The sequence below is a fragment of the Mus caroli genome, unplaced genomic scaffold (assembly GCF_978045245.1).
Source record: "Mus caroli unplaced genomic scaffold, Mus_caroli_1 scaffold_5, whole genome shotgun sequence".
NCBI classification, from domain to species: Eukaryota; Metazoa; Chordata; class Mammalia; order Rodentia; family Muridae; genus Mus; species Mus caroli.
In genome coordinates, this window is record NW_028227260.1 from 149551639 (window position 1) to 149568103 (window position 16465).

Here is a 16465-nt window from a genome sequence, read left to right on the forward strand (position 1 = left end):
GTCTAAGAACTGTATGGCTCAATTCATCCTAGCTTCAGAGTTTGCTGAAGGTCAGACTAAGGACTGTAAGGCCCAGTCCATCCTAGCTGAAATGTTAGCTGCAACAGAGCCTAAGGACTGTATTGCCATGTCCATCCTAGCTGCAGAGTATGTTTCATGTCACTTTAAGTACTGTATGGCACAATCTGTCATAGCTGCACAATATAATGCAAGTCAGTTTAAGGCCTTTAAGATCCAGTTCATCCTAGCAATAGTGTGTGCTGCAGGAAAGACTAAGGACCTTAAGGCCCAGTCCATCCTAGCTGCAGAGTGAGCTGCAGGTCAGTCTAAGTACTGTAAAGCCCAGTCCATAGAAGCTGCAGAGTGTGCTGCAGGTCAGTCTAAGTACTGTAAAGCCCAGTCCATAGAAGCTGCAGAGTGTGCTGCAGGTTAGTCTAAGAATTGTAAGGCCTAGTCCATCCTAGCTTCAGAATTTGCTGCAGGTCAGTTTAAGGACTGGAAGACACAGTTCATCTGAGCTGCAGTGTGTGCTGCAGGTCAGTCTAAGGACTGTGAAGCCCAGTCCATCCTAGCTGAAATGTTAGCTGCAAGACAGTCTAAGGATTGTATGGCCATATCCATCCTAGCTGCAGAGTGTATTTCATGTCTGTCTACGGACTATATGGCCCATTCTATCCTAGCTGCATAGTGTGCTGAAGTTCATTCTAAGGACTCTAAGCCCAGTCTATCCTAGCAGCAGTGTGTGCTACAGGTCATTCTAAGGACTGTGAGGCCAAGGCCATCCTAGCTGCAGAATGTGCTGAGGGTAAGTCTAAGTTCTGTAAGCTCAGTCCATCCTATCTCAGAGTATTCTGCAGGGCAGTCTAAGGACTGTAAGTCCCATGCTATCCTATCTGCAGAGTGTTCTGCAGGTAAGAGTAATTACTGTTAGTCGCAGTCCATCCTAGCTAAGGAAAGTGCTGCAGGTCAGTCTATAAGGACTAAAAGGCCCAGTCCATCTGTGATGCAGAGTGTGCTGCAGGTCAGCCTAAAAACTGTAAAGCCCAATGCATACTAGCTAAAGAGTGTGCTGTATGTCAGTCTAAGGACAGTAAGATCCAGTCCATCGTAGCTGCAGAGTGTGCTCCAGGTCAGTCTAAGGACAGTAAGACCCAGTTCATCCTAGCTATAGAGTGTGCTCCAGGTCAGTCTAAGGACTGTAAGGCCCAGTTCATCCTAGCTATAGAGTGTGCTGCAGGTCAGTCTAAGGACAGTAAGGCCCAGGCCATTTTAGGTGTAGAGTGTGCTGTAGGTCAGTCTAAGGAATGTTAGTCCCAGTCCTTCTTAGCTGCAGGGTATGCTTCAGGTCATACTGAAAAGGACTGTAAAACCAGTCTATCCAAGCTGCAGAATGTGCTGCACGTCAGTCTAAGCACTGAAAGACACAGTCCTTCCTAGCTGCAGAGTGTGCTGTAGGTCAGTCTAAGTACTGTAAGCCCAGTTGATCCTAGCTGCAGTTTTCTGCAGGTCAGTCTAAGGACTGAAGGCTTAGTCCATCCTAGCTGCAGAGTATGCTGCAGGTGAGTCTAAAAACTTTAAGGCCCAGTCCATCCTAGCTGCAGTGTGTGCTTCAGATTTGTCTAAGGACTGTAAGTTCCAGTCCATCCTAGCTGCAGTATGTGCTGCAGGTCATTCTAAGGACAGAAGGCTCAGTTAATCCTAGCTGCTGTGTGTGCTGCAGGACCGTCTAAGGACTGTAAGGCTCAGTCCATCCTAGCTGTAGCGTGTGCTGCAGGTCAGTCTAAAAAATGTAAGGCCCAGTCCATCCTAGCTGCAGAGTGTGCTGCACGACAGTCTAAGGACTGAATGCCCAGTCCATCTGAGCTGCAGTGTGTGCTGCAGGTCAGTCTAAGGACTGAATGCCCAGTCCATCTGAGCTACAGTGTGTGCTGTAGGTCAGTCTAAGGACTGTTTGCCCAGTCTATCCTAGCAGCAGTTTGTGGTGCAGGTTAGTCTAAGGTTGTAAGGCCCAGTCCATCCTAGCTGGAGAGTGTGCTGCAGGTCAGTTTAAGGACTGAAGGCTGAGTCTCTCCAGCTGCAGAGTGTGTTGCAGTCAGTCTAAGGACAGTAAGGCCCAGTCCATCTGAGCTGCAGTGTGTTCTGCAGATTAGATTACGAAGTGTAAGACTTAGTCCATCCTAGCTGCAGAGTGTGCTGCAGGACTATTAATCAAACACAAACTGAAAACCAGTGTGTCTGTCTACCAAGAGGACCTTGGATAAATAACACATTTAAGCAGAAAGCAAATTTCCTTGGTCGAAATAGTTAAACAACTATTAACTTTTAAAAGAATTTAAATATAATGCATGAATATATTTTTATTCAAAACAATATGACAATTTAACAAATTACGTGGCTTCCATCTTTTACTATCTTGGTCTTCCATATCTGAAACTTCTCTCAAATGTCAACACTGGTATTTTGTTGGTCATGATTCAGGCTACTGTTTTACATTGGTATATATATATATATATATATATATATATATATATATATATGGATGAATATATTATTTTTACAGCTGCCTGTGACATATAACCTCAGATTAATCTTTTTAAGAAATTTTAAATGTGGGAGTAGAGAGATGGCTCAGTGATTAAGAACACTAGCTGCTATTCCAGAGGAACCAGTTTCCACACCCAGTGCCACATGACAGCTCACAGATATTTGTAACTCCAGTGCAGGTATCCAGCGCTCTCTTCTGGCCTCCACAGATTGCAGGCATGGGCATGGTGCACATACATGCCTGCAGGCAAAAGACCCACACATGGAAAATAAAAACAAGTAAATCTGTAATAAAACAAGAAAATTTAAGTGTTACATTTTGGGGGGTTCATGCATGCCACAGCACATGTTTGGAGGTCTGAGGGTGACTTGTGGTTGTTGGTTCTAATTTCCACAATGTGGGTCTCAGGGATCAAACTCAGGTTATCAGGCTTGGCAGCAAGCACAGCCATCTCACCTATCAAGGTCGCCTTTTTGTATTGCACTTCACTTACAGATTTTTTTTCCTGTTAATAAGTAAAGTCTCAGTGTTGAAATTAAGTAATCATTTATTCACTTTGGACATTTAGGTAGTATCCCATGTTCGACTTACAAAAAGTTTGGCTGTGAAAATCTTTTCACGGATCTCCTGTTTTCTACATATAGATTCTTCTTTAAAATCATTTAAAAGTGAAAGTATTGAATGGTCAGGCCTTTTACACCTCAATTGTTTTCTTTTGTATTTTAAAAACAATAAATTGTCTTTATATAGTAACAGGTTGCCCTTGTGGTTTCTTTAAAGATTTATTTTTATTATCGTTTTAAAATGATGTGTGGGTTTCCCTGAAACAGGAGTTACAGGCAGTTGTGAGTTGCCCAGTGCCGGGAACACAGGTCCTCTACGAGAGCAGTGCATGCTGCTAACTGCTGAGTCATCTCTTCAGCCCTTACCAGGATGGGCTAAAACCCTTGGAACCATCAGCCAAAACCAAACCTTTTCTCCTTGTAGTTCTTCCTGTCAGGTGATTTGTCACAATAATAAGGAAACTCATACATCTTCAGATATATAGTACATGTATTCGTCAGCTCTGAAAGTTATTGGTCTCAAATGAAATTCTTTCTTGTCCGTAGTGTGACTAACTCTCCCAAAAGTCCAAAAGTCATAGATAGTGGGCCTGATTTGGGAGTAGGCATGCTTAGGATATCATATCTGGACTTCGAAAGGAAAGATTTATTTTAGCTCATGGTTTCAGTACTTTAGTTCATGGTCATATGCTCTGCTGATGGGACTCAGACAAAATTTGAACATCATGATGGCACAAGTCTGCACAGTAGACCTTTCATTTGACAGCCAGGAGGCAGGCTAAGTAGTCTCATATCGTGAGCAGAGAACAGGCACCAGGACCAGATATACTACTCTTCCAAGTTGTGACCACTGTGAACTAAAGTTTAGAAGAAAAAACTTTTCACAACCTTCAAAACCAGCACAACAGTAGGGTGCACAGTGTTCAGCAAATGAGGGGTTGAGGAGGGCATGCCACATCCAAACCACAACAGTGGTAGTTTGCACCTCAACTTAAGTGGGAAGACCTGATATGGTGGAGTGGCATCTAAGTAAAAAAAATAACCAGACTCCATCTTTGGCGTGCTAAACCACAACTGGACTTTCAACTTACCATTAGCTTTTGTCTGACCTACCTCCAGGGAACTCTGCAATGGAGGCCAACGTTCTCTTACACTTATTTTCTTTCCTTTTCCAATATCCTTTAACTTTCTTTGATGACTTGTGACGTTTCTCTTCTGCTTCTTTCTTGGGTACAGAATCTATTCTTCTTGTACTCTGATTTTGGTCTTTGCCAGGTTGTACAGATTACACTCTGAGACCCTGAGAATGGCTCAGCATATGTGACTAAATCCTAGAGTTGGAGAGCACTTTGAGGCTGCCTATGCCAGTGCTCCAGCCACAGCAGAAATCCTTTCTACAAACACTTAGCAGAAAACTAGGAGAGATGGTTGCCCAGACTAAGAGCTACATTGCCCTCAAGCAAACCAGTGAGGGAATGCTCTCTGATTAACTGGCTCCTTTGATGTTGATCTCAAGACACATTTGGAGATCTTTGGAGATCTTTATCCCAAGAATCCCAAGAAGACACACACACACACACATACACACACACACACAAACACACACACGTACGCACACAAGTACGCACGCACGCACTCGCATGCACACACATATCAACACACATACGCATCAATGCACGCTATGTATGCACGTGTATGTGTGAAACTTGCTTTGAAATAAAGCCTAACTTACTCGATTTTAGTTTCTCTCCTCGTGTAGTCTAGCATTGCTGCCACCAGGGGACAGAAGGGTGCTATTTGCCATTGACTGTGCACTGAAGTATAAACTTGGAAGTTTACTTTGTATGAGATTCAAAGTGATGGGTTTTTGTCCACTCTGCCCCCTTACCTACAGTGGATGTTCACAGATTCCCCAGCTTTTGCTACAAAACAGCCTTCTTTTAAAGTAGTTAAACTATGTGAAACTCTAAACTTACACTGCAGCCACATTTCACAGGCCTCACTATATTTAATAGGAACAGCCACCATTTTGGGCTTGTCGCTAATCCTTCAGAGAAATTACCACAATTCTGATTGGTTTTTTGTTTGTTTTGGTTGGTTGGTTGGTTTTTTTGTTTGTTTTTGTTTTTGTTTTCCCCCTTTGAGGCCTCTCAGCTGTAATCTTGTCTCAAGGGCTTTTTCCACAGACCTTTTCTGGTCTCTTTCTATAACATGTAGAACTTAAGGTTCGCTGTATATTCCAAACTCCAGAAAAAGCAAGCGAGCAAAACTACTTGTTGAGCTTAAGGTGAAGTGAACAATAAGTCAATATGATCAGATGCTAATGTATGCTGTAGAGCACCAGCAGGGTGGGAGACAATGTTTGAAGCAGTAGGTGGTGGCAGGAGGGGGCTATTATTTTAAATGAACTGGTCAAAGCAGATATCTCTGTTGGCATATTTTTAAGCTATTTTATTGGGTTCTTCTATCTACCACCCTTTCAGCCCTTATTCTACCCTAATATCTTCCAAGTCCCCTTCCCTAACACTAGGTAGGAAAGAAAGAAGTTTAAAGGGAATGGGGGAGGGGGGATTAGACCTCTTGAGACTCCATGTTGCTGATTAGGAACATTGGGTTCCTTGGAGCAAGTCCAGTCTTCATTATCAGAATATCCACAGTCCAGCAATATCAAACAAACAATAGCAGGCCAGCAAGCCAGCAATAGAGTACGCTTGAGGGACAGCAATGTAGCACAGAGGCATTCATTATTCTGTGCAGGGAAGGTACAGTGACAGGACAGTGAATTGGAAGGTAAGGGACCCAGTACAGGGAAATGCCAGGGCCAGGAAGTGGGAGTGGGTGGTTTGGGGAGCAGGGCAGTGGGAGGGTATAGGGGACTTTCAGGATAGCATTTGAATTGTAAATGAAAATAATATCTAATAAAAAAGCAAAAAAAAAAAAAGATGGAAAGGGAAAAGATGTAGACTTTCACACTGACACGGTGCCCAGCTGAAAACTTTAGTTTATCCTAGTGAGTCTCATGATTGAGCTTCTTATCTCTAAAATTATACTGGACAAGAAGACCTATCCATAAAAGCCAAGTGTACCAATCAGTCCTGGGCTAGGTCATGTTGTGACAATAAATAGCCCTCAATTCTTAGAGGCTCAATGAGCAAAAGCTTTTCTCCTCCTTGGCTTTCTTTTTTGGTTGTCAGGAGTCTCTGCTCTCTCAATGACATGAATTGCACGAGGTTTCTCTCTATTGAATTTCTGAAGAGTTGGAGTATTCCCATTGGCTCCCCTGCCAGGATCCACAGTAGCCCTTGACTTGGAAGACATACACACTGTCCTGTATTTAAAGATGATGCTTTAAGTATTTTGTCAAGTAAATTGATCTAATAAATTAGTGTCTTATTCTCACCCAGTTTTTAATTACTTAGCCTCATGACCTAATTTTGCTTTTATATGCCAGTACTAAGAAAAAAATCCTAGATTTAAATTATCAGTGTCTCCAAAGGTCAGTGTTTGTTTTTGTTTTTTATTAGCTATTATTTTAACTTACATTTCAAATGTTATCCTCTTTCCCAATCCTCACACCAGAAACCCCCATCCCATTTCCCCTCCCCCTGCTTCTATGACGGTGTCCCCACACACACCCACTCCTGCCTCCCCACCCTCGAATTCCCTACACTGGGGCATTGAACCTTAACAAGACCAAGGGCCTCCCCCAACCCCATTGATGCCCTACAAGGCTGTCCTCTGGTACCTATGCGGCTGGAGCCATAGGTTCCTCCATGTATACTTTTTGATTGGTGATTTAGTCTCTGGGAGCTCTGTGGGGCAAGATTGGTTGGTTGATATTGTTCTTCCTCTGGGGTTGCAAACACCTTCAGCTCCTTGGATCCTTTCTCTAGTTCCTCCATTGGGGACCCTGTACTCAGATCAAAGGTTGGCTGCGAGCATCCACCTCCGTATTTGTCAGGCTCCAATAGAGCCTCTCAGGAAAGAGCTACATCAAGCTCTTCTCAGCAAGTATTTCTTTGCATCAACAACAGTGTCTCTATTTGGTGACTGTATATTGGATGTGTCTTCAGGTGGAGCAGTCTCTGAATGGCCTTTCCTTCAGTCTCTATGCCACATTTTGTCTCTATATTTGCTCCCATTAGTATTTTGTTCCCCTTTCTAAGAAGGACCAAGGAACACACACTTTGGTCTTCCTTCTTCTTGGGCTTCATGTGGTCTTGGGTATAGTATATCTTGAGTATTCCAAGCTTTTGGGCTAATATACACTTATCAGTGAGTGCATACCATGTGTGTTCTTTTGTCTTTTTGACGGGGTTACCTCACTCAAGATGTTATTTACTAGTTCTATCCATTTGCCTAAGAATTTCATGAAGTCATTGTTTTTAATAGTTGAGTAGTACTCCATTGTGTAAATGTACACATTTTCTGTATCCATTCCTCTGTTGAGGGACATCTGGGTTCTTTCCAGCTTCTGGCTATTATAAATAAAGCTTCTATGAACATAGTGGAGCATGTGTCCTTGTTATATGGTGGAGCATCTTCAGGGTATATGCCCAGGAGTTACGGTATAGCTGAGTCCTCAGATAGTACTATGTCCAATTTTCTGAGGAACTACCAGAAAGATTTCCAGAGGGGTTTTACCTGGTTGCAATCCCACTAAAAATGGAGGACTGTTTCTCTTTCTCCACATACTCTCCAACATGTGCTTTCACCTGTGTTTTTGATCTTAGCCATTCTGACAAGTGTGATGTGGAATCTCAGGGTTGTTTTGATTTGCATTTCCGTGATGACTAAGGATGTTGAATGTTTCTTTAGGTGCTTCTCAGCCATTCTGTATTCTCAGTTGAAAATTCTTTGTTTAGCTCTCTACCCCATTTTTTAATAGGGTTATTTGATTCTCTGGATTCTAACTTCTTGATTTCGTTGTATATATTGGATATTAGCCCTCTATCAAATGTAGGATAGTAAAGATCTTTTTCCAATCTGTTGGCTGTTGTTTTATCCTGTTGACAGTGTCAACAAATAAAGAAGCTTTGAAATTTTATGAGGTCCCATTTGTCAATTCTTGATCTTACAGCATAAGCCATTGGTGTTCTGTTCAGGAAATTTTCCCCTGTACCCATGTGTTCAAGGATCTTCCCCACTTTCTTTTCGGTTAGTTTCAGTGTATCTGGTTTTATGTAGAGGTCCTTGATCCACTTGGACTTGAGCTTTGTACAAGGAAATAAGAATAGATCAATTTGCATTCTGCTACATGCTGACTTCCAGTCTAACCAGCACCATTTGTTGAAAATGTTGTCTTTTTTCCACTGAATGGGTTTAGCTCCTTTGTCAAATATCATGTGATTATAGGTGTGTGGGTTCATTCATGGGTCTTAAATTATTTTTATTTATTTATTTATTTATTATTAGATATTTTCTTTATATACATTTCAAATGCTATCCCGAAAGTTCCCTATACCCTCCCTCCACCCTGCTTCCCTACCCACCCACTACTACTTCTTGGCCCTGGAATTCCCCTGTACTGGGGCATATAAAATTTGCAACACCTAGGGACCTCTCTTTCCAGTGATGGCCAACTAGGCCATCTTCTGCTACATATGCAGCTAGAAATATGAGCTCTGGGGGTACTGGTTAGTTCATATTGTTGTTCCACCTATAGGGTTGCAGACCCCTTCCACTCCTTGGGTGCTTTCTCTAGCTTCTCCATTGGAGGCCCTGTGTTCCATCTTATGACTGTGAGCATCCAGTTCTGTATTTGCCAGACACTGGCATAGCCTCATACAAGACAGCTATAACAGAATCCCTTAGGCAAAAACTTTCTTGCATATGCAATAGTGTCTGGGTTTGGTGGCTGATTATGGGATGGATCCCTGGGTGGGGTAGTCTCTGGATAGTCCATTCTTTCATCTTAGCTCCAAACTTTGTCTATGTAACTCCTTTCATGAGTATTTTGTTCCTTATTCTAAGGAGGAATGAAGTATTCACCCATTTGTCTTCCCTCTTCTTGATTTTCTTGTCTTTTGCAAATTGTATCTTGGGTGTTCTATGTTTCTGGGCTAATATCCACTTATCAGTGAGTGCATAACTAATGACTTCTTTTTTGATTGGGTTACTTCACTAAGGATGATATCCTCCAGATATATCCATTTGTCCAAGAATTTCATCAATCCATTGTTTTTAATAGCTGAGTAGAACTCCATTGTGTAAATGTACCACATTTTCTGTATCCATTCTTCTGTTGAGGGACATCTGGGTTCTTTCCAGCTTCTGGCTATTATAAATAAGGCTGCTATGAACATAGTGGAGCATGTGTTCTTATTACCAGTTGGAACTTCTTCTGGGTATATGCCCAGGAGAGGTATTGCTGGATCTTCTGGTAGAAATTCCAACTCAATTCTTCACTGAGATAGAAAAGGCAATTTGCAAATTCATCTGGAAAAATAAAAAAAAAAAACCCTTAGGATAGCAAAACTATTCTCAACAATAAAAGAACCTCTGGTAGAATCACCATACCTCACATTAAGCTGTACTACAGAGCAATTGTGATAAAAACTGCATGGTACTGGTATAGTGACAGACAAGTATATCAATGAAATAGAATTGAAGACCCAGAAATGAACCCACACACCTATGGTCATTTGATCTTTGACAAGGGAGCTAAAATCATCCAGTGGAAAAAAGATAGCATTTTCAACAAATGGTGCTGGCACAACTGGTGGTTAGCATGCAGAATAATGCAAATTGATCCATTCTTATCTCCTTGTACAAAGCTCAAGTTAAAGACCTCCACATAAGACCAGAGACACTGAAATTAATAGAGGAGAAAGTAGGGAAAAGCCACAAAGATTTGGGCACAGGGGAAAAATTCCTAAACAGAACAGCAATGGTTGGTGCTCTAAGATCAAGAATTGACAAATAGGACCTCATAAAATTGCAAAGCTTCTTTCTGTAAGGCAAAAGACACTGTCAATAAGACAAAAAGGCCACCAACAGATTGGGAAAGGATTCTTACCAATCCTAAATCTGATAGGGGACTAATATCCAATATATACAAAGAGCTCAAGAAGCTGGACTCCAGAAATTCAAATAACTCCATTAAAAATGGGGTTCAGAGCTAAACAAAGATTCTCAACTGAGGAATACCGAATGGCTGAGAAGCACCTGAAAAATGTTCAACATCCTTAATTATCAGGGAAATGCAAATCAAAACAACCTTGAGATTCAACCTCATACTGGTCAGAATGGCTAAGATCAGAAATTCAGGTGACAGCAGATGTTGGCGAGGATGTGGAGAAAGAGGAACACTCCTCCACTGCTGGTGGGATTGCAAGCTTGTACAACCACTCTGGAAGTCAGTCTGGAGGTTCCTCAGAAAATTGGACATAATACTACCGGGAGATCCAGCAATACCTTTCCTGGGTCTTAAATTCTATTCCATTGATGACACCCTAATTTCTTTCTCAGACTGTTTATCCTTTGTGTAGAGAAAGGCCACTGATTTGTTTGAGTTAATTTTATATCCAGCTACTCCACTGAAGCTGTTTATCAGCTTTAAGAGTTCTCTAGTGGAATTTTTGGGGTCACTTAAGTATATTATCGTCATCTGCAAATAGTGATATTTTGACTTATTCCTTTCCAATTTGTATCCCCTTGACCTCCTTTTGTTGTCTAACTGCTCTGGCTAGGATTTCAAGTACTGTATTGAATAGGTAGGGAGAGGGTGGGCAGCCTTGTCTAGTCCCTGATTTTAATGGGATTGCTTCAAGTTTCTCTCCATTGAGTTTGATGTTGGCTACTGGTTTGCTGTATATTGCTTTTACTATGTTTAAGTATGGGCCTTGAATTCCTCATCTTTCCAAGTCTTTTATCATGAAGAGATGTTGAATTTTGTCAAATGCTTTCTCAGCATCTAATGAGATGATCATGTGGGTTTTTCCCCCCTTTGAGTTTGTTTATACAGTGGATTACTATGATGGATTTCCTTATATTGAATCATCTCTGGATCCCTGGGATGAAGCCTACTTGATCATGATGGATGATCATTTAGATTCAGTTTGTGATTAATGATCATATTGGATTCAGTTTATGACAATTTTATTGAGTATCAATATTTATAAGTGAAATTTGTCTGAAGTTCTCTTTCTTTGTTGGGTCTTTGTGTGGTTTTGGTATCAGTGTAATTGTGGCCTCAAAGAACGAACTATGTAGTGTTCCTTCTGTTTCTATTTTTTGGAATAGTTTGAAGAGTACTGGTATTAGGTCTTCTTTAAATGTCTAATAGAATTTGCACTAAACCCATCTGGTCCTGAGCTTTTTTTGGTTGAGACTTTTAATCACTGTTGCTAACTCTTTTGAGGTTATGAGACTGTTTACATAATTTATCTGATCCTGATTTAAATTTTGGCACCTGATATCTGTCTAGAAAATTGTCAATTTCATCCAGATTTGTAGGATCAGATTATTTTTTTTAATTCCCTTGGCTTCTATTGTTATGTCTCCCTTTTCATTTCTAATTTGGTTAATTTGGATACTGTCTCTGTGCCCTCTGGTTAGTCTGGCTAAGGGTTTATATCTCTTGTTGATTTTCTCAAAGAACCAGCTCCTGATTTGGTTAATTCTTTGTATAGTTCTTTTTGTTTCTACTTGGTTGATTTCAGCCCTGAGTTTGATTATTTCCTGCCATCTCTAGAAAAAAAGGAAGCATTTTGCTTCCTTTTTTTCTAGAGCTTTCAGATGTGCTGTCAAACTGCTAGTGTATGCTTTCTCCAGTTTTTTTGGAGGAACTTTGAGTTTTCCTCTTAGCACTGTTTTCATTGTGTCCCATAAGTTTTGGTATGATGTCCCTTCATTTTTCATTAAATTCTAAAATGTCTTTGATTTCTTTCTCTATTTCTTCCTGGACCAAGTTATCATTGAGTAGAGAGTTGTTCAGTGTTCATGTGTATGTGGGCTTTCCATTGTTTCTGTTGTTATTAAAGACCAGCCTTAGTCTGTCGTGATCTGATAGAATTCATGGGATTATTTCAATCTTCTTGTATCTGTTGAGGCCTGCATTGTGACCAATTGTATGGTTAATTTTGGAGAAGGTTCCATGAGGTGCTGAGAAGAAGGTATATTCTTTTGTTTTAGGATGAAATGTTCTATAGATATCTGTTAAATCCATTTGGTTCATAACTTCTGTTAGTTTCACTGTATCTCTCTTTAGTTTCTGTTTCCATGATCTGTCTATTGCTGAGAGTAAGGTGTTAAAGTCTTTCACCATTATTGTGCGAGGTACAATGTGTACTTTGAGCTTTAGTAAAGTTTCTTTTATGAATGTAGGTGTCCTTGCATGTGGAACATAGATGTTTTTATTTGAGAGTTCTTGGTAGATTTTTTTTTCTTTGACAAGTATGAAGTGTCTTTTCTTATCTTTTTTTGATAACTTTTGGTTGAAAGTTGATTTTACTTGATTTTAGAATGGCTACTCCAGTTTTTTTCTTGGTATTATTTGCTTGGAAATTATTTTATTTTTCTTGCCTTTTACTCTGAGGTAGTGTCTGTCTTTGTCACTGAGATGTGTTTCATGTATGCAGCAAAATACTGCATCCTGTTTATGTATCCAGTCTGTTAGTCAATGTCTTTTTATTGGGGAATTCAGTCCATTGATGCTAGGAAATATTAAGGAATAGTGATTGTTGCTTCCTGTTATTTTTGTTGTTAGAGGTGCAATTATGTTTGTGTTGCTATCTTCTTTTGGGTTTGTTGAAAGAAGATTGCTTTGTTGCTTTTTCTAGGGTGTAGTTTCCCTCATGTTGGAGTTTTCCATCTATTCTTTGTAGATCTGGATTTGTGGAAAGATATTGTGTAAATTTGGTTTTGTCATGGAATATCTTGGTTTCTTCATCTATGGTAATTGAGAGTTTTGCTGGGTATAGTAGCCTGGGCTGGCATTTGTGTTCTCTTAGGGTCTACATAACATCTGTCCAGGATCTTCTGACTTTCATATTCTCCTGTGAGAAGTCTGGTGTAATTCTGATAGGACAGCCTTTATATGTTACTTGACCTTTTTCCCTTCCTGCTTTTAATATTTTATCTTTCTTTAGTGCATTTTTTGTTCTGATTATCATGTGACAGGAGGGATTTCTTTTTTGGTCCAGTCTATTTGGAGTTCTATAGGTTTCTTGTATGTTCATGGGAATCTCTTTCTTTAGGTTAGGGAAGTTTTCTTCTATAATTTTGTTTGAAGATATTTACTGGCCCTTTAATTGGGAATCTTTACTCTCTTCTATACCTATTATCCTTAGGTTTGGTCTTCTCATTGTGTCCTGGATTTCCTGGATGTTTTCAGTTAGGGTTTTTTGGTTTTTGTTTTTTGTTGTTGTTGTTGTTGTTTTTGTTGTTGTTGTTTGTTTTGTTTTTTTGCATTTTCTTTGCCTGGTGTGTCAATGTTTTCTATGGTATCTTTTGCCTCTGAGATTCTCTCTTCTATCTCCTGTCTTCTGTCTGTGATGCTTGCATCTATGATTAGTGCTGTATTTCCTAGGGTTTCTATCTCCAGAATTGTCTCCCTTTGTGATTTCTGTATTATTTCTGTTTCCATTTTTAGATCCTGGATGGTTTTGTTCATTTCCTTGGCCTGTTTGATTGTGTTTTTCTGTAATTTTTAAGGGATTTTTGTGACTTCTCTTTAAGGTCTTCTACCTGTTTACCTGTATTGTCTTATGTTTCTTTAAGGGAGTTATTCATGTCCTTCTTAAAGTCCTCTATCATTATCATGACAAGTGATTTTAAATCTGAATCTTGCTTTTCCAGTATGATGGGATATCCAGGACTTGCTATGGTGGGAGAACTGGGTTCTGATGATGCCAAGTAACCTTGGTTTCTGTTGCTTATGTTCTTATGTTTGCCTCCCACCATTTGATTATCTCTAACCCTCACTATATCTGACTGGAGCCTGTCCTTCCTGTGATCCTGGTTGTGTCAGAACTCCTTAGAGTTCAGCTGTCTGTGTGATCCTGTGATTCTGGGATCCTCTGATCCTGAGCTCCTAGGTCTGTCAGAGCTCCTGGGAGTCAAGCTGCCTCTGGGATCCTGAGATTCTGGTGTGACCAACCTCCTGGGACCCTGTGATCCTCTGATCTTGGTGTGTTAGAGTGCCTGGGAGTGAAGCTTCCTCTGGGTGTTGTGGGACTGGGTGCAGAGCCAGTGCCCAAGGTCTGTTCAGGGCACGCTGGCTCAGACCCTATGGTCATTTTTAAAATCAAATCCTAGCCACATTTCCCATGAATGCCAGCATTTAAATTCCTTCATATTGATCCTTCATCATTTTTCTGTGAAGCTCTAAGTTAAATTTGTGGTAAAACACAGTTTGGATTCCAATGTTAACATGCTGCCAGGTTTGTCACAGTGGAGAAAATGTGCAATATCTCTGTGCTTCAACATCCTGGCCTGCAAAGCAGAAATAATAGATGTTTTGAAAATTAAATTAGATGAAATATATGAAGTTCTTAGCTAATAATAGTAGCCTGAGTCCATAAGGGGTCCAACAAGTCCCTTATTCCCAGTCAATATGCAATGGTCATGCAATGTGGCCATAAAATGACTTCTGTTTCTTCGTGTCTTTGAGATTAAAAAAAAAAAAACTTTGAGAATTTCATATAATGTATTTAGATCATATTCAATCCTCTTCCCCTATTCATCATAAATATACCTCACTTTCCTATCTGCCCAACTTTTTACCTCTGTTTTTAAAATCCATCAAGTCCTATTTCTCCTGCCCATATATACTTCTTATACAAGGCCATCTGCCAGGCTGTGGTTAGTTAACTGCTGTGGCGCAAGTGGATCCTCAGTAAATTGGAAATTGACAGAGGAAGTAGGGATTACTTTCCATGATTTTCTCTATCTATATACACAGGTAGAATATATCCTATTTTATTTTATTATTTCATTTTAGATGTATGGGTGTTTTACCTACATATATGTCTATGTACCACATGCATGTCTAGTACCCTCAAGGCTAGAAAAGAACATTGGATCTCCCTGAATGACAGTTGCACAGTTGTGAGCCACCATGTGGATGTTGGGAATCAAACCCAGGTCCCATGGAAGAGAAGTCAGTACTTTTAATTAGTGACCTACCTTTTCAACTCCACAACTATATCATTTTAAAAGAAATGTTTGAATGTATACATATGTGTCTGCATGAGTTTGTGTGCACCACTGGCTTACCAGGTGCTCACAGAGGTCAGAGGGCATCAAACTTCCGGGAACTGGAGTTACAGGTTGTTGTGATACTGTATACATATGATACTGTGCTGGGAACTGAAACCAGGTTCTCTGCCTGGGCAAGAAGCACTCTTAACCACTGAATTATCCTGTCAGCTCGCACATCTGTAATTTTTCTCCCTCCACTTTTGCTGATACTCCACCTTCTTCATTATCCATTTAGTTATAAAGGAATATAGTTAATAAGTTTGTATTTCATTTTCTCCATAGTTAGGTCATCTGTGATGTGCTTGTTAATTGTAAAATTAGAAAATTAACATTTACATTGTTACGACTTTTCATTTTAATCTGAGTTGTTGTGATCATTATAGACCTATAGAACCAAAGTACTAAGTATACTACTTAAAGAGAATAGTTCTCCTATTAATGGAATGGGGTGCAAAGTTACATTGAAGATCATGTAAATTCACCTCTTTAAAAGCGGATAAAATGATCTATTTATACTCTAGTTACTGGTGGTATTATTTATTTCTGTTCTACTTTTCCTTCTACCCCTGTCTCCTAGCCTTTGATATATAATATCCTTAAATAGAAATCAGAGAATTTTTTTTAAAAAGATGTATTTATTCATTTTATGTATGTGTACACTGTTGATATCTTCAGATGTATCAGAAGAAGGTGCCAGATCTCATTACAGATGGTTATGAGCCTCCATGTGGTTGCTGGGAATTGAACTCGGGACCTCTGGAAGAGCAGTCAGTGGTCCTAACCACTGTGCCATCTCTTTAGCCCCAGAGGTTTTGTTTGCCTTTTGTTTTTTGTTTTGTTTTTATGCATCTCATACGTACCAAATAGAAAGTAAATTTTGTTGACTATCTTTTAGATGAGGAAAAACACACTCATCTAAAAGGTTTCAAAGCTCACTTCCTTTGTGATTTGTTCATGGTCAAGTTTACTGTTTGTTGTCTCTGATCTCAGAAAAGCCAGAGGTGCTCCAGCAGAATGGAGCACCTGGTAATGAATGCAGCAGGTAGCTGACAACAGACATCAACAGATGTCTGAGTGTGATGTTTTTGCCATTTTAACATTGTAAACCAGGATGATCTGCTAGCTCTGCAGACCCTTACACACAAGGTTTGGA